This window comes from Staurois parvus, unplaced genomic scaffold (assembly GCF_062004578.1).
Source record: "Staurois parvus isolate SC_StPar_1 unplaced genomic scaffold, SC_StPar_1.0 ptg000453l, whole genome shotgun sequence".
NCBI classification, from domain to species: domain Eukaryota; kingdom Metazoa; phylum Chordata; class Amphibia; order Anura; family Ranidae; genus Staurois; species Staurois parvus.
Window position 1 is genome coordinate 175,867 of NW_028318249.1, and position 26,626 is coordinate 202,492.

Sequence of the window (26,626 nt, forward strand, 5' to 3'; positions counted from 1 at the left end):
AATTGCCACACCGCCGAGTAGGAAACTTTGCCCCCGCTACTCCTCACTGGCTGACTGCTACTTCCTCCGTGCACACCGGCACCACTACTGGCCGTGGTGGTAGGCTGCAGTGGAGCTGGTGCTCTACTCCGTGGCCGTTTGCCTCCACTGACACTGCTGCGACCCTGCTGCCTCCTGGGCAACCCACCGACTGTTTTGCTCGCTGGCAAGCTGGCACCCTCTTCTCCTGATGATGCGGAAGCAATAGCCTGATGACGACGAGGCTGCCAAGTGCGATCAGCCTCATCATCATCAATTAGGGTCTCCGCGTCACTACTAGCCCCCTCGGCTGCGTGTGGGTCAGGAGACAGACCTGTCTCTAGACCGGCTACCGAGCCACTCTCCTCGCCAGTACTTCTTCGCCTGGCTGCTGAAGAGGCGGATGTCTCCCCCCGTTCCTGATCGCCCTCTGTTAGCTCTTCCTCACTGTACAGTGGGGCTGAGCCCACAGCATGCGATACTTCGCTTGGTGAGGGAACACCAAAGGACAGGGGCAGGTAGAGGACACGTGATTTCAGTGGGCTTGCTCCCGGGCCATGCCAACTAACGGTTGTGTCTGACGTACCCACCGACCGTTGGCTGTAGGTGTCAGAGGTGACCTGGGAAGAGGAAGACGACCGAGTCAACCAATCGATGACGGCAGGGTTGTCGGTGGAGACACGACCGCTGGATGACACCGGGAGCACTGGCCTCTGGCTGCGACTAGTGCTGCCTCGACCCCTTCCTCTGCTGCCACGTCTGCTCGCTCCTGAAACATTGCCTCCTCTGCCACTCCTCTGCGTGTTGTCTAACATACTCTTTAATTCAATAAGCACCCCAAAAATAAAACCGGATTTAACTCTTTGAACGTACAATAGTGGTTGTGAAGCAGAAAGTCAGTTTATTTTGCACAATCGGTCAATTGCAGCTTGCCGTTGGCTGGAAACTGTACGTTTATGTCACTGGAATGCACTAATCACCCAAAAAATATTACCGCCACCCGGCGTGTAAATGGATCTAACTCTTTGAACGTACAATAGTGGTTGTGAAGCAGAAAGTCAGTTTATTGTACACAATCGGTCAATTGCAGCTTGCCGTTGGCTGGAAACTGTACGTTTGTGTCACTGGAATGCACTAATCACCGAAAAAATATTACCGCCAGCCGGCGTGTAAATGGATTTAACTCTTTGAACGTACAATAGTGGTTGTGAAGCAGAAAGTCAGTTTATTTTGCACAATCGGCAAACTGCAGCACCAACTGTGCACGACAGCCACCAAAACAAAAAAGGGTGTATGTCACTTTAAATTTTCGATTCTTTGATAGCTGTGGCCCTGAGTAACGATTCTGTGTCCCTGAGTAACGATTCTGTGTCCCTGAGTAACGATTCTGTGTCCCCGAGTAACGATTCTGTGGCCCTAAAGTCTCTGTGGCCCTAACTCTGTCCCTTAATACAGACAGGTCTGTCTCTCTTGAATGACCGGAGGCTAATGGAGAATTCTAAGATGGCCGCGATTTATAGCTCCACCATTACACAGTGCTGGCTGGCTGGCTGCTGATTGGCTAATGCGATCACATGTCATGAATGAATGCATTATGGGTCAGCGCGCCTTGTCTGCGCGCCTTCCCAGAGATCCCCGCTCCGTCGCCACACATGTCGCCGCCATTTTTGGGAAAATTCGATTCGTGCATCCGAAGTTAGCTAATTTTCGGATTCGTCGCGAATCGAATTTTTCCCAATCTTCGAAACGAATTCCACTTCGTCATGTTCGATTCGCTCATCTCTAGTCACTTTAATTAATTTGAAAATCTCATATGTTTATTGATTTTTACTCTATATTTAAGGCATTGTTTGAGGTGTTGATTTGCGCTTGATTTTGTTTGTTTTTTTTTTGTTTTTTTATTAACCACTTGAGCCCCAGAGGATTTACCCCCCTTAATGACCAGGCCTTTTTTTGCTGTTTGGCGCTGCACTAATTCAAATGATAATTGCGCGGTCATGCAATGCTGTACCCAAACAAAATTTACGTCCTTTTTTTCCCACAAACAGAGCTTTCTTTTGGTGGTATTTGATCACCTGTGCGCTTTTTATTTTTTGCGCTATAAACAAAAAAACCACAAAAATTTTGAAAAAAAACAATATTTTCTACTTTCAGCTATAAAAAATATATCGTAAACTCAAAGTTAGTCATAAATTTAAGCCAAAATGTATTCTGCTACATGTTTTTGGTAAAAAAAATCCCGTGCATTAGCGGGCAAACTGGCGCTATCTAGGAGGGGCGCTAACACTATCGGAAGTCACCAGTGACACTAATACAGTGATCAGTAAAAATCTGTTCACTGTAATCAATGACACTGGTGACAGGGCAGTGAAGGGGTTAACTGGGGGGGGGGAGGGGGACGATCAAGGGGTTAAATGGGATTTCTGGTGCACTAGCGGGCAAACTGGCGCTATCTGGGAGGGGCGCTAACACTATCGGAAGTCGCCAGCGACACTGATACAGTGATCAGTAAAAATTGGTTCACTGATCAGTGACACTGGTGACAGGGCAGTGAAGGGGTTAACTGGAGGGGGGGGGGTGATCAAGGGGTTAAACGGGATTACTGGTGTACTGGCGGGCAAACTGGCCCTATCTGGGAGGGGCGCTAACACTATCGGAAGTCGCCAGCGACACTGATACAGTGATCAGTAAAAATTGGTTCACTGATCAGTGACACTGGTGACAGGGCAGTGAAGGGGTTAACTGGGGGGGGGGGATCAAGGGGTTAAACGGGATTACTGGTGTACTGGCGGGCAAGCTGGCGCTATCTGGGAGGGGCGCTAACTCTATCGGAAGTCGCCAGCGACACTGATACAGTGATCAGTAAAAATTGGTTCACTGATCAGTGACACTGGTGACAGGGCAGTGCAGGGGTTAACTGGGGGGGGGGCGATCAAGGGGTTAAACGGGATTACTGGTGTACTGGCGGGCAAACTGGCGCTATCTGGGAGGGGCGCTAACTCTATCGGAAGTCGCCAGCGACACTGATACAGTGATCAGTAAAAATTGGTTCACTGATCAGTGACACTGGTGACAGGGCAGTGAAGGGGTTAACTGGAGAGGGGGGGGGGGTGATCAAGGGGTTAAACGGGATTACTGGTGGGCAATCTGGCGCTATCTGGGAGGGGCGCTAACTCTATCGGAAGTCGCCAGCGACACTGATACAGTGATCAGTAAAAATTGGTTCACTGATCAGTGACACTGGTGACAGGGCAGTGCAGGGGTTAACTGGGGGGAGGGTGCGATCAAGGGGTTAAACGGGATTACTGGTGTACTGGCGGGCAAACTGGCGCTATCTGGGAGGGGCGCTAACTCTATCGGAAGTCGCCAGCGACACTGATACAGTGATCAGTAAAAATTGGTTCACTGATCAGTGACACTGGTGACAGGGCAGTGAAGGGGTTAACTGGGGGGGGGGGATCAAGGGGTTAAACGGGATTACTGGTGTACTGGCGGGCAAGCTGGCGCTATCTGGGAGGGGCGCTAACTCTATCGGAAGTCGCCAGCGACACTGATACAGTGATCAGTAAAAATTGGTTCACTGATCAGTGACACTGGTGACAGGGCAGTGCAGGGGTTAACTGGGGGGGGGGCGATCAAGGGGTTAAACGGGATTACTGGTGTACTGGCGGGCAAACTGGCGCTATCTGGGAGGGGCGCTAACTCTATCGGAAGTCGCCAGCGACACTGATACAGTGATCAGTAAAAATTGGTTCACTGATCAGTGACACTGGTGACAGGGCAGTGAAGGGGTTAACTGGAGAGGGGGGGGGTGATCAAGGGGTTAAACGGGATTACTGGTGGGCAATCTGGCGCTATCTGGGAGGGGCGCTAACTCTATCGGAAGTCGCCAGCGACACTGATACAGTGATCAGTAAAAATTGGTTCACTGATCAGTGACACTGGTGACAGGGCAGTGCAGGGGTTAACTGGGGGGAGGGTGCGATCAAGGGGTTAAACGGGATTACTGGTGTACTGGCGGGCAAACTGGCGCTATCTGGGAGGGGCGCTAACTCTATCGGAAGTCGCCAGCGACACTGATACAGTGATCAGTAAAAATTGGTTCACTGATCAGTGACACTGGGTGACAGGGCATTGAAGGGTTTAACTGGAGGGGGGCGATCAAGGGGTTAAACGGGATTACTGGTGTACTGGCGGGCAATCTGGCGCTATCTGGGAGGGGGCGCTAACTCTATCGGAAGTCGCCAGCGACACTGATACAGTGATCAGTAAAAATTGGTTCACTGATCAGTGACACTGGGTGACAGGGCAGTGAAGGGGTTAACTGGAGGGGGGGGGGCGATCAAGGGGTTAAACGGGATTACTGGTGTACTGGCGGGCAAACTGGCGCTATCTGGGAGGGGCGCTAACTCTATCGGAAGTCGCCAGCGACACTGATACAGTGATCAGTAAAAATTGGTTCACTGATCAGTGACACTGGGTGACAGGCAGTGAAGGGTTTAACTGGAGGGGGGGGGCGATCAAGGGGTTAAACGGGATTACTGGTGTACTGGCGGGCAATCTGGCGCTATCTGGGAGGGGCGCTAACTCTATCGGAAGTCGCCAGCGACACTGATACAGTGATCAGTAAAAATTGGTTCACTGGTCAGTGACACTGGGTGACAGGGCAGTGAAGGGTTTAACTGGAGGGGGGGGGGCGATCAAGGGGTTAAACGGGATTACTGGTGTACTGACGGGCAATCTGGCGCTATCTGGGAGGGGCGCTAACTCTATCGGAAGTCGCCAGCGACACTGATACAGTGATCAGTAAAAATTGGTTCACTGATCAGTGACACTGGGTGACAGGGCAGTGAAGGGGTTAACTGGAGGGGGGGGGCGATCAAGGGGTTAAACGGGATTACTGGTGTACTGGCGGGCAAACTGGCGCTATCTGGGAGGGGCGCAAACTCTATCGGAAGTCGCCAGCGACACTGATACAGTGATCAGTAAAAATTGGTTCACTGATCAGTGACACTGGGTGACAGGGCAGTGAAGGGGTTAACTGGAGGGGGGGGCGATCAAGGGGTTAAACGGGATTACTGGTGTACTGGCGGGCAATCTGGCGCTATCTGGGAGGGGCGCTAACTCTATCGGAAGTCGCCAGCGACACTGATCAGTAAAAATCGCTTCACTGATCAGTAACACTGGTGACAGGGCAGTGAAGGGTTAACTGGAGGGGGGGGGGGCGATCAGGGGGTTAAATGTGTCCTAGAGTGTTCTAACTGTAGTGTAGTGCTTGTGTACTCACTTTTTGGATGTCTTCTTCTCTGTCTGGAACGGAATGTGTCCAGGCAGAGAAGAATGACATCATATCCTGCCCTGTGTAAATATCAACACAGGACAGGATAGGACAGGGACCGATCATATGATTTCAGCCAGAAATCACTGGCTGAAATCTAATGATTGATCCCTCCTGGATCAAATAGTATCACCCGCGGGTCGGCGGGAGCGCGCGCGCGCCCCCGCCGGCGAAAGTGTCGGGAACGCGGAACCCGTTTTTAAACGTGGTTTTGCGCTCCACTGCCGCCCTGCACACGTATAAACACAGTGGCAGGGCGGCAAGCGGTTAAATGGAGATGTAGCTCTTCCTCTGATGTAGACAACACAGAGTCGGGTATTGGGAGAGCGTGTCCAAGTGGGCCTTTACCAGATCACAAGGATTTCAAATCTGATAATGTTCTTTTATTAAAAAATTGAGTTGGGGATAATGTGGAAAAGTAATGGCTTGCCTGGAGAGCACTCCAGGTGTATAATCAATAGGGGTCATTCCGAGGTGTCAGGGCAGGAAATCAAGGGCCACTGACACCAACACTAACAATGGAACTTAGTTTCCTCTGAGTGGCACCAAGATGGGGCTTATTTTGATCCACTGACAGCAACAACTTAGAGTTTATGCTATCCCACTGACACCAGTGCTAAGGCTTATTTTACACCCGTTGTCACTACATTGGTGTTTATTTTATTCCATTGACACCCAATGATATTGCTTTTTATCCCACTGGTATGAACAGTCTGGGGCTTATTTCTTCCCCCTGACAACAATTTGACCCTTATCCTATTCTACTGATAGCGATAACCAGGCTTGTTTTATGTCTCTGACACCAATGGTTCTGATTATTTTATTTCACTGACACCAATGACTTTACCCTTCTGACATGAATAATTCTGCTTATTTTATCCCAGTGACACCAAAGATTGGTGTTATTTATTGTGACTTATTTTATTTCCTTGACACTGATGGGGCTAATTTTATCCTGCTGACACCAATCATTAAATCCCAACTCCAGAATGAAAAAAAAAACTCATGCAATGGGGCCCTGATGCGTTACAAGGGTTACATGTTCATGGGGGAATGAACAGGTGGTATTACTTACCTCTCCCCTCGCAGTCCTTGAGGCTCTAGCTCTTTTCTCTTCTAATTTATTCCAGTGACACCAACAATGGGGCTTCTATCCCTCTGATGCCAGATATGGGTTTTTGTTATCCAAATAACTTCAACAATATAGAGTTTATTTTAGCTCACTGGCATCAACAATGGGACTTATCTTGCTCCCACTGCCACCCAAAATGGGCTTATTTTGTTCCATTATTACCAATGACAGGACTTATTTTATTCTGCTAACACCAAGGATGGGACTCATTTTATTCTGCTAACACCAAGGATGGGACTCATTTTATTCCATTAACGCCAAGGATGGGACTCATTTTATTCCATTAACGCCAAGGATGGGACTCATTTTATTCCATTAACGCCAAGGATGGGACTCATTTTATTCCATTAGCGCCAATGATGGCAAATTTATTATATTCCATTAATACCAAGGATGGGGCTCATTTTATTCCATTAATACCAGGGATGGGGCTCATTTTATCCATTAATACCAAGGATGGGGCTCATTTTATTTCTCTAACACCAATGATGGGGCTTATTTCATTCCATTAATACCAAGGATGGGGCTCATTTTGTTCCATTAATACCAAGGATGGGGCTTCATTATTTCATTAATACCAAGGGTGGGGCTCATTTTATTCCATTAATACCAAGGATGGGGCTCATTTTATTTCATTAATACCAAGGATGGGGCTCATTTCATTCCATTAATACCAAGGATGGGGCTCATTTTATTCCATTAATACCAAGGATGGGGCTCATTTTATTCCATTAATACCAAGGATGGGGCTCATTTTATTCCATTAATACCAAGGATGGGGCTCATTTTATTCCATTAATACCAAGGATGGGGCTCATTTTATTTCATTAATACCAAGGATGGGGCTCATTTTATTTCATTAATACCAAGGATGGGGCTCATTTTATTCCATTAATACCAAGGATGGGGCTTCATTATTTCATTAGTACCAAGGATGGGGCTCATTTTATTCCATTAATACCAAGGATGGGGCTCATTTTATTCCATTAATACCAAGTATGGGGCTCATTTTATTCCATTAACACCAAGGATGGGGCTTCATTTTTCCATTAATACCAAGGATGGGGCTCATTTTATTCCATTAATACCAAGGATGGGGCTCATTTTATTCCATTAATACCAAGGATGGGGCTCATTTTATTCCATTAATACCAAGGATGGGGCTCATTTTATTCCATTAATACCAAGGATGGGGCTCATTTTATTTCATGGACATTTCATTGTTTATTTTATTCCACTGAAATTAATCCCACTGATAACAATTATGGGGGTTATTTTTCTCTCAATGACACAGAAATTTGAGACTTATGTTGCTCCCATTGTCACAGTGATGGGACTTATTTTTTTACTAGGCTGGTAAATGCAATTATTAACCAAATCCTGGGGTATATTTTACTTTTTGGTGTATTTGTTTGGAGGAAGGGTGTCAGGGCGTTTGGATCAGATAGTAGACGGCTGTGTTCAAAGGCTACTTGAGATACCTTCAGCATTTGACCTTTCCCATTGTGGAGTCACCTCTTTTGGGTGAGCCTTTTCAGTCTTAGGTAGAGGTGACCCAAATTGGCTTAATGACATGGATGGATTACTGGTATTCTGAAGTGCCGCAAGTTTTTGAACTATGCTTGAGATATATTAACACACCGCAGGGTGTGTTTGGTAAACATTGAATTATAAAAAAGTAAACATACTGTACTTAATCTAAGCTGAAAATCACTGAGCTAAGATACTTTCCAATTGCGTATATTAACACTAAAACACAAAGATGTACGTTTCATGTTTTTATTGGTATTTTAATAAATGTTGGTAGATTCAGTGGGGGAGTTGATAAAGAGTGTTGCAAGAATAAACTCAATGCTACTCTCACAAACTTAAAAATTGGAGCAGGTTCTGCAACTGCAACATCCAACTGCAGTTCACAGCAATAACATTGATACAGGCACAAACAGGCACAAATTTTAATTCAGTTGTCGGGTACTGTAGCACAAGGATTACTCCGCCAGGGGCCCAGGAAGTTTTTTTAATTGCTGCAGACCAGGAGAGCAGTCAGCAGTACATGGAAGTAAAAGGTCCCACTCTGCCGACGGACCCCTGTTGAATTGCAAGCTCTGGGCCCCATACAGGAGGACCATAGGTACCCCCTTATCGCTCTGCACAGGAAGGCTGAAGACCATACAGCGAAGAACTAATGCAGAGTTCAGTTTAAATCTGTTCTAATGGCAGAACGTTTTTTTACTTTAATGCCTTCAGTGCATTAAGGTAAAAAAACCTTCTGAATGCAGCTCCCCAGCCCCCCTTATACTTACCTGAGCCCCATTTCGATCCAGCATGTGCATCAAAACATGAAGAAAAATAGATCAAATTTGTGTTGTTCCTCTAAAAAAAATTGAAGAAAAGTGAATATTAGACTGTTCAAAAAAATATCAGTGTTTGTATTCTTCTTTACAAACTCAAACATTCACTATATAAACTGAAAAATGTTTGAAGATTTTGCTTTCCTTTGAATGACTTAATGAATATTTGGTTGTAGTCGCACTGTTTCTGAGAACTGCTGTACATCTGTGTTGCATGGAGTCACCCAACTTCTGGCCCCTGTGATCAGGTATTCCAGCCCAGGATGATTGGACGACATTCCACAGTTCTTCTCTATTTCTTGGTTTTGCCTCAGAAATGGCATTTTTGATGTCACCCCACAAGTTTTCTATTGGATTAGGATCCGGGGATTGGGCTGGCCACTCCATAACGTCCATCTTGTTGGTCTGGAACCAAGATGTTGCACGTTTACTGGTGTGTTTGGGGTCGTTGTCTTGTCGGAACACCCATTTCAAGGGCATTTCCTCTTCAGCATAAGGCAGCATGACCTCTTCAAGTATTCTGATGTATTCAAACTGATCCATGATCCCTGGTATGCGATAAATAGGCCCAACACCGTAGTATGAGAAACATCCCCATATCATGATGCTTGCACCACCATGCTTCACTGTCTTCACAGTGTACTGTGGCTTGAATTCAGTGTTTGGGGGTCGTCTGACAAACTGTCTCCGGCCACTAGACCCAAAAAGAACAATCTTACTTTCATCAGTCCACAAAATGTTGCGCCATTTCTCTTTAGGCCAGTCAATGTGCTCTTTGGCAAATTGTAACCTCTTCAGCACATGTCTTTTTTCCAACAGTGGGACTTTGCGGGGGCTTCTTGCAGATAGCTTGGCTTCACATAGGCGTCTTCTAATTGTAGCAGTCCTCACAGGGAACTTTACACCTTCTTTCATCTTCCTGGAGCTGATTGTTGGCTGAGTCCGTGCCATTTTGGCTATTCTTCTATCCATTCGAATGGTAGTTTTTCGCTTTCTTCCACGTCTTTCAGGATTTGGTTGCCATTTTAAAGCATTTGCGATCATTTTAGCTGAGCAGCCTATCATTTTCTGCACTTCTTTATATGTTTTCCCCTCTCCAATCAACCTTTTAATGAAGGTACGCTGTTCTTCTGAACAATGTCTGGAACGACCCATTTTCCTCAGAATTTCAGAGAGAAATGCACTGTAACCAGCATGTACAACATTTGCTGCCTTCCTTCCTTAAATAAGGGCAATAATTGCCACCTGTTTTTCATAGAATGAATGACCTCACTAATAGAACTCCACACTGCTATTATTTTGAACATGCCCCTTTCAATTAGTGATTCAATGACACAGAATCAGCGGCATGCATGTCATGACTGTTGGGTCTGTTGGATTTCTATTACTCTACTACACCTACTAGTACATTATTTTTGGCAATGACCAAGTCCTTCATACTAAAAGGGTGCCTAGAACTTTTGCTGAGCCGAAAAAGCTGACATTCGTCAACAGCACCAACCAAAGCATTGGGAGGAAGGACATTTTTTGCATCTAGCGTTGAACATCAGGGCAAGCCTGGTCCTGCCTGACAGCGAATGGGATAAACCAGGTATTACACATTCATGTCCCATGCTGCAGAATGGTAAGCAGCAACAGTCTGGTGTGAAGATGGGGATATGGGACTTCCCCAAGAAGGACCCCATTAAATCCTTAACGCTCATGCAAAATCAGGGTCGGTTGGTCCTAGACTTCAGAGTCTGAACATGGGAGTGAAAAGTTTGGAGCATTTCTAGGGGAAGGAAAAACTTTGCACAGGACAAGGATTAGAATCAGGCTCAGATATTCAGAGCAATGAAAGGATCCAGCTCTGAGTTCTATTTCTAGAATTTGAGGATCATCCCGGATCTCAATAGGATCTGCACAGTCTGATGGATGTTGACTGACCTGTTGGCATTTTGCACAGTAGAGTAGCAGATGGCTAAAGAGGGATCACTTTGATGCATTTGGCCAGCTTGAATATGTATTGCAATATATGGAAAGCAAGAATCCTTGTTTACTAGTAATAAGTAAGTGTGCATTGAGAAGACCCTTGATACAGTAGACAGGTCCAAGGCTACAAGGCCTGGAAAGTCCCCCACATGAAAGTTACAATGACAAACCTGGCAGACTCCATGGATGATATATATATATATATATATATTTATTTATTTTTTTTTTTGAGTGGGTACCTATTGGGAAAGTGCAACACTACTTGTGCATGGACAGTGGGAAGCCAGCTGTAAAGCACCAGAAAGTCAGCGCCGGCTTCCCACATCCAAGATGGCCATGCCGCAGAACCCTAAGACCGGCAAAGAACTGGCCTTGGTGAGGACAGCGCTGGATCCCTGTTATGTTTATTAAAAGTCAGCAGCTACAGTATTTTTTTTTTTTAGGGCAAAGTTCCTTTTAAGGATAATAGCGAAAAACTGAGGCATGCTAAGAGCTGGAGGAGTTATTCTGCGCCATCCTTACTGCTTTCTTGTTTTAGCATCCCATCTCCTGAAGGTGGCAGCATAACACAGGGTTAAAACTATAGATCCTGTGTCATGTACTATACTGTACAAATGAGAATTGTGTTTGTTGTACAAATAAATTCTGGAATCACCATGGTAAGACTAAAATGCCAATTAAAATAATAAATCTGGACTTACCTGTCTCACAGGTAAATATCTTCAGATAACATGTTGGGGAATACTGTAAATCTGCCCATGAAGCGGCACACTTGTAAGATGTAGTCCAGCAAAAGTGACATGCAGAAAAAAAGAATTGCTGATAAATGTAATTCTTTATGGTTGCATGGGGTCCCTCCAAAATCTATACCAAATCCTTATCTAGCCATTCAGCTTGACTGGTCAGGAAATAGAGAAGCAGGAAGCATGCACCCCCCTACTTCCTGAACCATGCCAGGCCACGCCACGTGCCCTCAACTTGGTAAGGGTATCTTGCCTGCTTCATAGGGACAAGGGCCTCATCACCACATCCCTAGCCTGGTGGATGTGGGGGGGGGGGGGAGTCTTTAGGGAGTGGACTTATCAAAACCTGGTGCAGCGCTCAACCTAAATGTTACCTACTAATAAATGAATACAATAATCATTCTTTTTAGGTGACATCCCAAAACGCACTTTATAACGCATTGATACACCATAAATAGTCACTCCAAAACGCACTTTTTAGCGTATCATATATCTTTTTGTGACATTAGGTTGGGGCCATATACAACAATAAGATTAAATAGTAATTAGCAGTTTTTTCTCTTTTCTTCTGTAAAATGTATAGTTTTTTATCCTATGTAGTATTTATGGCATTAGTTTTTATAGATATCAACAAAAATGATTTTAAATAGGTATAGATCGCCATATTAAATAGTCATCACTTCCTTATATATTTTTTAGTACATTCCATATATGCATTTATATTACGTTGTTCAACTTTTGATTGCTGTTAATAAAGGTTTAGAACTGCATTAGTGCAGATATACATGCCCTGTTTTAACTTATATTTTTAGATTTAATAAAAGTGTAGGTTTCAGATATTAATAGTCCCCCGATTTGTATAGCTATTGGAGGTTCCTGAGAGGTAGGAGCATCTCATAGATTATCTTCTATACAGGACCCCAATAAAATGGCCACCGTAGGGTTACCTACAGTTTAAAAGTGTTATTTCACATGCTCCGGTTTAATATATATTGATCAGTTACATAAATAAAAGCGTAGAAATATAAGTATCATCAATAATATTACATTTTCCCTGGTAATGGCTGCAGGAGATTTCCTGAGAGGTAGGAGCAAAAGGCAGGTCCGCCTCTGAACTGTGATTGACATCCAGTTTCCCTATATAAAGCCGCATGTCACCAATGACGTTACCCTGAGGAAGTCTCGTGATAACGGGACGTAACGCGTAGGAACGTGGTGACGTATTTTTGGCGTGGATGCCATCTTGCTACACCTAAAAACCCATGCAAGTACACCCATAGCATGTGGTTTTACAGCTTGTTCTATTTTAATGCAAATTGAGTGGGCAATTGGCTATATATGTTCTTAAAAGTATATTAAACTGATTTCCACTATGGAAGATGTCTTCTATCTCTACCTTCTTAATCTTAATGTGAGTTGGCTGTATCTCATTTAAACATCTCTGGAGGTGACCCTGCTGCTTATTACGCATAGCAGTGAAGGGGATATCAAGCGTTTTGGCCCGTTTGGGTCGCTTCAAGGAGGTGAGGGGGCAATTCAGCCGCTTATGGATTATTTCCCATTGGTTCTTATGCACATCCACTTCACGCAACTTTGAATTTTTTAATATATTTTATATACTTTTTTTGTATATTCTTTTTTATTTTTCTTTTGGACTTATTGCATAATATTATTTAAATTTAAGTGGTGTTGATGTTTTTCATAACATTATTTTTATATGTTCATATAATTTTGGTATATTTTTTTTCTCTTGATGTTATAACACAGCACTTGTCACTTTTGTGGAATTTGATCCCTCATTTAGGGATTCACTTATTGTCACTTGGTTCTTTTCCTTATTGGGCATTATTGAGCCATTGTGATCACTATTTTGTGAGCTATTGGTCCCAATTTCAGGGATTCTTTGTATACTATTTGTTTTTTATTCACATCAGTACAGTCCCATTTGGACTTTTTGTTTTCACTGTTTTTTGTTATGGTACCATGTTTAGTCACTTCTTTGTTTTCACTTTAGATCCCTGAGTGGATCAGTTCACTTCACGATAAGGGACTATTATTCAGTGTACACTAATAGTCACATAAAAATAATGATTATTGTATTTATTTATTAGTAGGTAACATTTAGGTTAAGCGCTGCACCAATATATATATATATATATATATATTTGTCTACTCTAGTATCCATTTGATATATGGATGGGTGCTAGCAGCCCTCCCAATTCGGTAGCATTGTTCATCTAGTAGCGCAGGAGGCTCATACTGTAGTTATCAGAACCTGGAATTCCTCTTAGGCCCCTTTCACACTTGGTGGAACCCATCAGCGCATCTGCTCTCTCAGCGAGGGGATCTGTCCGCTGATCCCCGCTGAGGAAGCAGGTGACAGATCCATGTCCGCTCCGCTTATGCAGAGCAGACATGAACACAGCCTGCTGTCCTCTATGGGCTGTTGGATGTAAACGGACCACCTGTCCATTTCCACCCGTCATCTGATCCAATCCGTCAGACAGATGGGGAATGGATCCCCATCCGTCTCTTTTTAGTGGGTAGGATCGAACCGGATGCAGGAGGGTGTAAACGGACACATGTCCGCTTACACCCACCGCTCAATAAAGAGCAATGGATCGTCCGATCGGATCCACTTGAAATACAGACAACCAGGCCTGATTAGTCTGCTCATGTGAAAGGCGCCATAAGGATAAGCAGGTCCCCAGATATCTTGTCTGGTTACTCATTCCCACCGAAAATACACTGTAAATAAACACACCAACACTGTTGACAATGTATGAAAAGAAAAAAAGTCCCACAGTGTTAATTCATCACCATCATCCAGCGATGTAATCACAATGAACAACACCCTACTACCCTCTGATAGAAGCACAACTATTCACTCTGCCATTAAAAAACATGCCCCACAGTGTAAATCCATCATCAATTACACTGTCCAGCGATTTAATTTAAATCTAGTGTTAGTCACAATGAGCAATGCCCGGCCGACTCGCCAACACAAACACGACATCGCACACCGATGGTCAATGAATATGTCCCACGGTGTAAATCCAGCATCAGTTACGTTGTCCAGCGAAGTAGATCAAATATCAATCGCAATGAACGACGACTCGCCAATATAAACGTGACGACCTGCGCCAACAATCCCCTCCTACTGGGATGTCCAGACCAGTCAGTGATATTGGCTGAAGTCATTCACCAAATATTTTGCTGGCCAGCTTGTTTATAATTTGAAAAAAAGAAAAACCGCAGGCAGTGGGGGCCACACAGTGTCAATGGTTTTAAAGGCTAAATTCACCTTTAGTAGCATGTTACATTTTACACCCTAAACATGGGTGTAACACGTAACATGCACCCAGGGGCGTACTGAACATTTGGAAACTTGGGCACTGCCCGAGGGCCCGGGGTCAGTAGGGGGCCCCATGAGATGCCCCTGGTACCTTTTTCATAGGCTTTTTTGAATTTGGGCAAGGACACAGGGTCCCCATGATCCCTTATTGCCCGGGGTCCCCATGAGTTGTCAGTCCACCCCTGCATGCACCTATTGACCCTGTACCAGAGCCCCCTTCTCTGTGACAGCAGCTGTGGGTTCTTCTCTGTGTACCTGCTGCCAAATTTTTTAAATGGTGTGGCTGTGCAGTGGGCATAGATATGTGAATTAATGATCCACAAAGGCAGTTCGACTTGTGGTTTCAAAAGACTGCGAACATGCTGATCAGTTCGCTCATAGTCCATTCACACTGCCTACAGCTCTGCAACTGAACGCCCGTACGTTGGTATAAGCCAGTGTTTCTCATCTCCAGTCCTCATGGACCCCCAACAGGTCATGTTTTCAGGATTTCCATTATTTTGCACAGGTGATTTGATCAGTTTCACTGCCTTAGTAATTACCACAGCTGTTTCATCTGAGGGAAATCCTGAAAACATGACCTGTTGGGGGTCCATGAGGACTGGAGTTGAGAAACACTGGTATAAGCACAGAGGGTGTGGCTAGCGGTGACGTCACCACGCACTCCGACGCACGTGTCCGGATCACGTGATCGTACTACCACCATTTTGAGTGCATGCAGGCTGGTGAGACACTGGATACAGGGCTCTGTGCCCTGATGTATCAAATGCTTTTTTCTTACTTATTGTGAGTGTGATTTTAAGGGTTTTTTTTTACAATAAATTTGTTGGATAATATTACACTGGCGAGTTCTTTCTTTACCCACATGTGCTAATTTGGATATGAGAGGATCTTCCTTTGGAGTTTGGTGGAATACCGGATATATATTGATATGCTGATTGATTACCAACACATGAGGATCTTCTTTTGGAGTATGTTTGGTGAATATATACTAATATGCTGGTTAATTACTAGCACATGGTGAGTGTGCATTTTGATGGGGTGTTCTGAGCACTGAATATCACATTTGATGAAGGAGGATCTCAGTACTTCATTGATTGAGGATCATTGATATATGGACTTTTTTGAATGGACTATATTGAGATCCCTTATTTATGTTATTGCACTATTAATTTGCACATATTTGGTGGTGGTTATATATATTTGTGCAAATTAATTTATTGATTCAATTTAGGATTGCGCTATTATTTGTGGTTATTTTGTTTATCACAACTTATTATTATTTACAGTTTTTTATTAATAGCAGCACCTATTAATTATATCCACTCTCTGTTATATTGGCGCAATAATGTTGGTATAGGAGGAGTGTCATACTCATAGAGACATTTCTTTGGTGCCTAACCTTATAGTAAGCACAGACCTGCAGGTATTGTGTGCAGGAGCCTGAGGCTGCATTCACACTTCAGTGTTTTGTAGCTTAACCTGTTTTGTAGACGCCGAGCGCCCGCACATTTGCGTTCTATTAAAAAAGAACATATGTGCTGAGAGCGCGTGCCCTGCGAGCTCCCAGCACACATGTCCAGTACTCAGGGAAAGGTCCCGGTCTCCTCTTTCAATTGGGACCTTTCCCGATCATGTGACGGCGTGTCACAGCGGTCACATGACCTTAAACCCGCCTTGCCTCCCGGCTTCTGAAACCCTTAAAGGGACGGGAGGCACCGGCGCAAAGGGGTTAAAGCTCGAAGCTCCAAACTTAAAAAATCGATTGTTCACTATGGTGCCTGTTTGCTCGATCAACTGTGAACAGGCACCATAGAGAGCAATTGATTTTTTAAGTTTGAGCTTTTTTGGGGATTCAAGCTACAAAACAGTCAAGTCTGAATGCAGCCTAATATTGCACCCGTGATTCAGTGACTGCAGGCTCCAGAAGCTTAGTTTTTAATTGTGGAGGTAGCTATCTACCTAGAAACTAATGACGGGGGATCCATTTTGGTAGTGATACTATTACTAAGTAAATGACGTCTGGCTGCAGCAGGCTGATGTTTGGGTCATTGAGCTGGGCAAATGTGGCCATTCAGTTTGGAGAACTTGAACCAGCTAGAGTTTGGGTCTAACTCAACATGGATCCAAACCTCAAGCTCATTCCTACTCCATACTAGGGATAAGCTTTGAGTTTGGGTCGACAGAGAATTGCACTTGAACTCTAGTTGTTGAAGGTTTGCTACATAGGAAAGCTAAATGGCCAGATTTCGCCTGTTTGCCTACCCGATCCTCCAGCAGCTGCTGTAGCCAAAATTTGCATCAGTTAGTGGTGGTACCACCTAGCAACCAATCACCTGTTGCTTAATTCGAAAGGTTAACTAAGGAACTCTGACCTCCATCCAGCACTATGCTGCCTCCCACTCTCCGCTCTGTAGTGGACAAGAGAGTGGCTGAGGCTGGGGAGAAGCAGAGCCGTGTTCACAAGCCAGCTGTCGGTAGATTACAATCGTCAGCTTGCCGAACCCTGTCCTAAGACGATCGGATGCTCCCTGGATCGACAACCTATGGTGTTATTTCTTATTTCTGTAGCCAAACTTTGTATCAGTTGGTGGTGGTATCACTACTGCCACTAAATGAGTGACTTCCCCTCCCGCTGGCTTGTTTCATGTAGTAAACAATCCAGCGGGTATCTCCGAGTGAAGTCATTGACCAAATATGGTCAATGACATTAGGTAGCATGGCTTGTTAAAGCGGAATTAAAGTCCCACTGTGACCCACCATGAAGGCAGGTTTCTCTAAATAAACACAGTGAGTGATCGGTACCGGCAGGGTACAGGAGTCAGCATGGCGGAAGACAGTGAGAGTTGAGGACTGGGTCCCTGTTGGCAGAGCCCTTAAAGCGGAGTTCCAGACATTTTTGTGATTATTAAAAGTCAGCAGCCTACAAAAACTGCAGCTGCTGACTTTTAATAAACACACCCTTACCTGTCCCAGAGTCCAGCCATGTTCTCACACACGCAGTCCCTTCTCTCCTTCTGTCCTCCATGGCGCCAGCATCTCAACTGTGGGCACCAAACTATGACAGCTTCACAGCCTGGTGCCCACTGCGCATGCGCAAGTCACATACTAATTGCTCTGGCAGTCTTCTGGGATCTGTGAAAGTTGCCAGGAGACTAAGAGGGAGGAGGGGGCCGAACTTCCGGCTCACTTCGCTGTGGCAAACTGAGCCGGAAGTGGGAGCGGGTACCTGTCACAAACAGGTATCCGCTCCTCCCTCCCCTCCAAATGGTGCCAAATATGGCAGTGGAGGGGGAAGGAGGAGGCAAATAAGTGAAGCTTCCACTTTTGAGTGGAACTCCACTTTAAGAGATCTCCTCTTCCCCACACAGCACATATGTCAGGAATTGACTAGCCAATAGTGGTGGGACTCACCTGCCTTGTGGGCTGCAGTACCAGGGCTGGCCAGCGGGTGCTCTCAACAACCAGAGGCTCACTTCGGCAATTAGCCATCACCTGGGGTTGATTGCAGGTGGTGTATTTAAGTGATGGCCAGACCTGCAGTCTGTGCCTTGTTGTACTGTTTGCTTGGCCCTGGTTTCCTGATCCTGTTTCTGCCTGTCCTGACGCTGCCTGAACTCTGCCCGTACTGACCTCGGCTAGTCCTGACCACTCTCCCGCCTGCTCCTGGTACTCCGTTTGCCCATTTGCTATGACCCGGCCTGCCTGACTATTGTATCGTATGTTTGTTATCTGTTGGAGGTTTGGTTCAGTTTGTTTGCACTGTGTTATGTTTAGTTTTGCACTGCGTTTTGTATTGTTAGTCTCAATAAATTATATTATTTACTATATCTGAAACCTGCGTTTCCCTGTGTCAGTCCACACACTTCTGGTCACACCCGCATCCCTGACATTACAACAAGGCCATCCTGACCAGAAGTGGCTGCACAGGGAAGCCATCTTGGCTTGTTGCTGGGAAGGATGGATCTTGATGAGGTTGTGTATTTATCTCTGCTAGTGTTTGATGACAGAGAATATGCTTATCAGACTCTGAAGGAGTATACCCGGGATCAACTGCTAGAGTGTATAAGGATCGCTCATTGTCTAGTTGATCAGGGCACAGAGTTTTCTGAGGTGCAGCCATTGATCCAGGTTTGTGTTGAGTTGGCTCGGTCCTGTACCCCTGAAAGCAGGAATGACTTTTTTCCCCCATTTAGTGTGGATCAAGTGGAATCACTGGTATGGTTGTTGGAGGATGATCCAGATTGTTTCCATGAGCACTATGCAGCTTGTCCATCACATGTGCTCATGGATTGCATAAACGCAGTGCAGTCTTTGATCAGACAGGCTATGTGTAAGCTGAGTTTTGTTCAACCAGTACTGCAGACATGGACAGATTTGTTACACCTAGCCTCAGTCGGCTTGCAATATCATTCCTCAGTCCGGTGTCCAGCCCGAAGTGCCTCAGTCCGGTGTCCAGCCCGAAGTGCCTCAGTCCGGTGTCCAGCCCGAAGTGCCTCAGTCCGGTGTCCAGCCCGAAGTGCCTCAGTCCGGTGTCCAGCCCGAAGTGCCTCAGTCCGGTGTCCAGCCCGAAGAGCCTCAGTCCGGTGTCCAGCCCGAAGAGCCTCAGTCCGGTGTCCAGCCCGAAGTGCCTCAGTCCGGTGTCCAGCCCGAAGTGCCTCAGTCCGGTGTCCAGCCCGAAGTGCCTCAGTCCGGTGTCCAGCCCGAAGTGCCTCAGTCCGGTGTCCAGCCCGAAGTGCCTCAGTCCGGTGTCCAGCCCGAAGTGCCTCAGTCCGGTGTCCAGCCCGAAGTGCCTCAGTCCGGTGTCCAGCCCGAAGTGCCTCAGTCCGGTGTCCAGCCCGAAGTGCCTCAGTCCGGTGTCCAGCCCGAAGTGCCTCAGTCCGGTGTCCAGCCCGAAGTGCCTCAGTCCGGTGTCCAGCCCGAAGTGCCTCAGTCCGGTGTCCAGCCCGAAGTGCCTCAGTCCGGTGTCCAGCCCGAAGTGCCTCAGTCCGGTGTCCAGCCCGAAGTGCCTCAGTCCGGTGTCCAGCCCGAAGTGCCTCAGTCCGGTGTCCAGCCCGAAGTGCCTCAGTCCGGTGTCCAGCCCGAAGTGCCTCAGTCCGGTGTCCAGCCCGAAGTGCCTCAGTCCGGTGTCCAGCCCGAAGTGCCTCAGTCCGGTGTCCAGCCCGAAGTGCCTCAGTCCGGTGTCCAGCCCGAAGTGCCTCAGTCCGGTGTCCAGCCCGAAGTGCCTCAGTCCGGTGTCCAGCCCGAAGTGCCTCAGTCCGGTGTCCAGCCCGAAGTGCCTCAGTCCGGTGTCCAGCCCGAAGTGCCTCAGTCCGGTGTCCAGCCCGAAGTGCCTCAGTCCGGTGTCCAGCCCGAAGTGCCTCAGTCCGGTGTCCAGCCCGAAGTGCCTCAGTCCGGTGTCCAGCCCGAAGTGCCTCAGTCCGGTGTCCAGCCCGAAGTGCCTCAGTCCGGTGTCCAGCCCGAAGTGCCTCAGTCCGGTGTCCAGCCCGAAGTGCCTCAGTCCGGTGTCCAGCCCGAAGTGCCTCAGTCCGGTGTCCAGCCCGAAGAGCCTCAGTCCGGTGTCCAGCCCGAAGAGCCTCAGTCCGGTGTCCAGCCCGAAGAGCCTCAGTCCGGTGTCCAGCCCGAAGTGCCTCAGTCCGGTGTCCAGCCCGAAGTGCCTCAGTCCGGTGTCCAGCCCGAAGTGCCTCAGTCCGGTGTCCAGCCCGAAGTGCCTCAGTCCGGTGTCCAGCCCGAAGTGCCTCAGTCCGGTGTCCAGCCCGAAGTGCCTCAGTCCGGTGTCCAGCCCGAAGTGCCTCAGTCCGGTGTCCAGCCCGAAGTGCCTCAGTCCGGTGTCCAGCCCGAAGTGCCTCAGTCCGGTGTCCAGCCCGAGATCTCCCCCCTCTCTTCTCTTCCCTCTCTCTCCCCCCTCAATATCTCTCTCTCCTCTCTCTCTTCCCTCTCTCTCTCCCCTCTCTTTCTCTCTCTCCCCCTCTCTCTCTCTAGGCCCGCCTAGCAACCAATCACCTGCTGGTTAATTCGAAAGGTTACTGAGGGAGCTCCGCCCTCCATCCATCACTATGCTCGCTCTCCGCTCTGCAGTGAACATGAGAGCAGCAGCGGCTGGGGGAAGCAGGGCAGAGATAACGATCTATCTGTCGCCTGCCCGCAGTCGAGTGGTAGATTGCAATCAGCGTCTTGCTGAACCCGCCCTAGGGCCATCGAATGCTCCCTGAATCAACAACCTATGGTGTTATTTCTTGATACAGTGCGTTATGTGTTGTTCTGACATAAAGCTTGCTGTACACTAAAAACAACAACATGCTGACATCAACCCGATAGCAGAATAACTCCATGATTGGTGTTCTGCTGTAATGGAGGTTTAGGATGTCAGCAATGGGAAGGAGAACAAACTTTTTGCCGATGCTGACTTTAATTTGGTGGTCATCTTCAAATTCTATTGTCAGCAGTTTTCTCTCCAGCTCTTTGGTCTCCTTACATGTTGTGTCAACAATGACACCTTTGTAGTGCAGTTTTTCTGCAGTATATTTGACCTTTTTGATGCTAGTGGGTGACTTAGGGCTGAACAATTTATGAAGCCAGGTCCTCTTCTTCCTAGTTTGCTTATTCTCCTTTTCTTTCCTCTCTTCCTTCAGCCCCAAAATCTTAATGTCATCTTGCTTCTCCGTCTCCTTCTGCATCTTTTTGTTCATGTCAATATTGGATGACATTTGGCCCACTAGGTTTTCTAGGCAACTGTTCCAGAACCTTTGATATTGGTTTACCTTGTCCTGGTAATATTTGAAGCTGACGTTAAGGGCATCCACTGCTTGGCTGAGCTTCGTTATTTCAGCTTGTTGCTGCAGCTGAAATTCATTTTCCTTTGTGACATCCATGTCAGTATTGTTCAGGATATCTTGGGAGTCCATTGCTTTTGAAAGCCCAGCATCCTGTAAAGCCTTTGGGTTTGTCAAATTTTTCTCTTTTTGTGGAATATATTTGCTGCCTAAGGAGAGGCAGACTTTAGTTGCTGTCAAGTCTCCACCTCTGTTAGCAGCAGCTGCATTCTCATAAAAAAGAAGATCTTTAACCTTAGGAACTGGTCCAAGATCCTTGAAAATTTGATAAAGACTGTCTTGTTGGTTTGGGATGACCACTTTTTCATATTTTGAAAGCAGCTTATGTGTGCTTACAATGTCCATTGCATGAAGCTCTATCACTGGATTCTTTAGGGAAATCATGTCAGAATATTCATTGAAGCCAAATTCTTCCTCTGGTTCTGGAACATTAAAAACCTCCTCAAACATGCTCCTGAAACGTGGATGGTTTTTGATTATATAGTCATTCTTGATTGAAGCTCCAGCATTTTCCTTGGGGAAATGGCTATTAATTAAGGTGTGGCCGACAAGCACAGCCACGATCAAGAAGTTCTCTTTTTGCCCTGATTCTGTTGACATTTTAAATTTCAGTATTCCAAAGTCATCTGGAGCTGCTATAGCTGGCTGGAAATACTGGTACATGAAAAGGCTAAGAGTCTCAAAGACTTCATCTGCACTTGCCTGGGGGAACTTTTTATGCAGGGCTTGTCTTAGGACTCTTGTCACATACCTTATTCCATAAGGTATACTGTGCACATCTGAGAATATTGCATTTAAGACTAGGTCTGCCATGTTAGTAGTGAGAGAAGGTATTTCCAATAATCTGTGATGTAAGTGAAATATCCCATCTATCACTTCAGTGAGCTTGTTGTGGAGGACATTACATTTTGCAGCCTGCCTGTAAAAGCTGAAGGCAGTCTCAATGCCCATTAATTTTCCTTCCACTATATCCTTGATATGAGTACATTTTTTCTCGACCTCATACTGAATAGCATTTCCCAAAAACTTGACAAAATGATATTCCTCTCTTGGAGTTGAGGCATGATTGTAGAGTCCGGGAAGAAGCCTTTCTTCAAGAATGGTATACTCATGTACTGACATCTGACATATGAGCTTGGACAGGTACTTTGGTTGGGTCTGTAGATGATAGAAGAGGTGCTGATAGGGTTCCAACCTCTGTGTCTTCCTGCTCAGTTCAAGCATGCGTTGTCTGTCAATGGACATCGCATCTTCAATGTCCATTCTGTTGTCCAGCTTTAGTTTTGGAAATCGGGACACAAGGCTTTCTAGTGTCCGTTTCCCATTCACAAGAATTGATATTTTCTTGTCCAAGGTATTCAACTCCTCTTTTAGTGTTTGGATGGCATTCATTTTAGTGGAAACTTCACCTTCTAGGTAATTTATCAATACCTCTTGGGGAGAAGGGATATCCAAGGAGGAGTCCAAGGAATGGGAATCCTTTAGACTGGAACTAACTGATAATCTTTTGCTTCGGAGCAACTTCTTGGAAAGCTTTCCAGCGTGGTTGCTCCCAACAATTGAGCGTATTTCTACAAGGGATGACATAACCTCATTCTCCATAGTTGTAAAACCTGTAAAATAAAAGAAAATGGTTTTAATTGTGTTCTAACCTTTCCTCACTTTGTCTAAAACTAAGAAAACAAAATTGTGAATATATACTGTATACTGTGACTTTCTGGGCATTAGACACCAAAATGTTTGTCCCAAAGCACTGTCATTATTGTGACCCTAGCTGGCTTGTCTTCAGCCACATGGAAATAAACAGAAATTGAGCCTCTTTGGCAGCACATTAAAAAAAGGCTGACTTGAAGTGGTTGTAAAGGCTCAAGGTTTGTCACCTTCATGCATTCTATGCATGAAGGTAAAAAACCTTCTGTGTGCAGCAGTGCCCCCCAGCTCCCCCCCCCCCCAAATACTTACCTGAGCCCTATCGCAATCCAGCAATGTGCAAGACAGCCTCATTGTCCAAGGTCTCTGCCTCCTCATTGGCTAAGACAGCAAGCAGGAGCCACTGGCTCTCACTGCTGTCGATCACAGCCAGTCAGCCAATGAGGTGAGAGAGGGGGCAGGGCCAAACTGCAGCTCTGTGTGTGAATGGACACACAGAGCAGTGGCTTGGGAACATTACCACAACCTTCCCAAACCTGAGACCCCGTCCTCCTCTTCCTATTTCTTTTTCACCATTCATTAACCTTAGATTGGTCCTTAAAGGGCCCACTTAAAAAAAATGAGGGGATATTCACCTACCATGTAAGATATATCCCTTCTGACTTTAAAATTGCTCAGGTAACAGTTTAATCCAAAGCCTGTCCACACTAGGCATAATAAAGTTATAATGTTGAGAACCAATTCTACACTATATACCATTCTGCTACATATGCAGATCTGTCACATATTATCCGGCTGTATGTACACAACGTAAAACAAGTATATGGCGTCAATGACAAACAATAAATACATGTAAGCCTAAAGAGCATCTGTGCCCAGACTATGGACATTAAAGTATTCCTATAATTTAACAAGCAGTAAGGGAGCTTTAAAACAAGCCCACCCTAACCCCTCTAGCTGTATATAATGTGAAGTCATTATTACCAAACAACAAAGATGTTACAGCACCTGCCTTGTGTTCCCATTAGGGGGCAGCACCTGCTGTGTTTCTATTAGAGGGCTGGATGGCTGCCAAGATTCAGCTCTCAATAGAAAAGAATAGGGAGAGGAGCTGACTTTGTCACTGCCTGTGTTATGAATGTGTGTGCACAGTACTTGTAGGTAGAGGTGAATGAGAAAAACATGTTTTTGTTCAAAATATGGGAAAAAATGTAGAAAAAGTTTCTTACTTTCTCGCTGAGATTCAGTGGCGGTCATTTGATGAGAAATGTTTAAATTGGAGCACATTAGTGCAAATATAAACAAGATATTTGAAGAAAACGCCTTTAGCAGTCTAGTACAGTACTGCTCACCACGGAAGACAGAAAGTGTCTGCCTGCTACACTGTGACATCACACAAAGGTCCATGACCACAGAGGTCACATGACCACAGTGAGCACAGCTGATTGGTTGCTATTTTTAGATCTTGTTTTGAACAAAGAACTCTGGTCTAAGGAGCCCAGTAATATGTTACATAAGGGGTTATGCACTGTAATTATCAGGAATACTAATGGGATTAATTCACAAACCCCTGAATACATATATTAATTGTGCTCACATGTAATATTTAAACTTGACTACATTGAAAATGACTGTAATATTTTATATATAAAATAACATTTGTATCTTAGTGTGTTAGCTTTGTGAATGAAGCCTGCAGAGTGGTGTAAAATCAGGCTGTTTTAATAGGAGAAATTGTTGAAATCAATAAATCAACCAAATGTTAATTTACAGCAGTTTGTCTTGGGGTAGGGCTGGTGGGGGGGGGGGGGGGGGGTTGTTAGGCGGTTTCCATCCCCCACCTTTAGCTGTGGAACTGTAATTTTCAAATCTCAGTGGATTCAACTGAAAATAACAGTCATTTTTTTTTCAAATTTAGAGACTTCAACCTGCTGCTGAGGCATGGTATGGGGGATGGGCAACACACCTTTATAAACAGTGCTACCCGTACTAATGCAAGTCCAGAGCCATGTTTAGATAGCTTGTTGGGTGATGATGTTGTCTGCCTTTCAGAGGGGACACTGGAGGTTTAATTCACAGAATTAATACACCAGGATAGTATGCCTATATACTATATATAATATATTTATATATATTATATATATATAGTATTCCTATATTTTAACAAGCAGTAAGGGAGCTTTAAAACAAGCCCACCCTAACCCCTCTAGCTGTATATAATGTGAAGTCATTATTACCAAACAACAAAGATGTTAAAGCACCTGCCTTGTGTTCCCATTAGGGGGCAGCACCTGCTGTGTTTCTATTAGAGGGCTGGATGGCTGCCAAGATTCAGCTCTCAATAGAAAGGAATAGGGAGAGGAGCTGACTTTGTCACTGCCTGTGTTATGAATGTGTGTGCACAGTACTTGTAGGTAGAGGTGAATGAGAAAAACATGTTTTTGTTCAAAATATGGGAAAAAAATGTAGACAAAGTTTCTTACTTTTTCGCTGAGATTCAACAGTGGTCATTTGATGAGAAATGTTTAAATTGGAGCACATTAGTGCAAATATAAACAAGATATTTGAAGAAAACGCCTTTAGCAGTCTAGTACAGTACTGCTCACCACGGAAGACAGAAAGTGTCTGCCTGCTACACTGTGACATCACACAGAGGTCCATGACCACAGAGGTCACATGACCACAGTGAGCACAGCTGATTGGTTGCTATTTTTAGATCTTGTTTTGAACAAAGAACTCTGGTCTAAGGAGCCCAGTAATATGTTACATAAGGGGTTATGCACTGTAATTATCAGGAATACTAATGGGATTAATTCACAAACCCCTGAATACATATATTAATTGTGCTCACATGTAATATTTAAACTTGACTACATTGAAAATGACTGTAATATTTTATATATAAAATAACATTTGTATCTTAGTGTGTTAGCTTTGTGAATGAAGCCTGCAGAGTGGTGTAAAATCAGGCTGTTTTAATAGGAGAAATTGTTGAAATCAATAAATCAACCAAATGTTAATTTACAGCAGTTTGTCTTGGGGTAGGGCTGGTGGGGGGGGGGGGGGTTGTTAGGCGGTTTCCATCCCCCACCTTTAGCTGTGGAACTGTAATTTTCAAATCTCAGTGGATTCAACTGAAAATAACAGTCATTTTTTTCAAATTTAGAGACTTCAACCTGCTGCTGAGGCATGGTATGGGGGATGGGCAACACACCTTTATAAACAGTGCTACCCG

The 26,626-nt window shown here is 45.4% G+C and overlaps 1 protein-coding gene and 1 pseudogene across 3 annotated transcripts in view; one reads left to right on the forward strand and one right to left on the reverse strand.

The window, feature by feature from the left end:
- LOC149453048 (uncharacterized) overlaps positions 1-26,626 on the forward strand; it is a 189,553-nt gene that overhangs the window by 68,725 nt on the left and 94,202 nt on the right. The window lies entirely within an intron of this gene.
- On the reverse strand, positions 21,392-23,133 carry LOC149453051 (ras GTPase-activating-like protein IQGAP2; annotated as a pseudogene).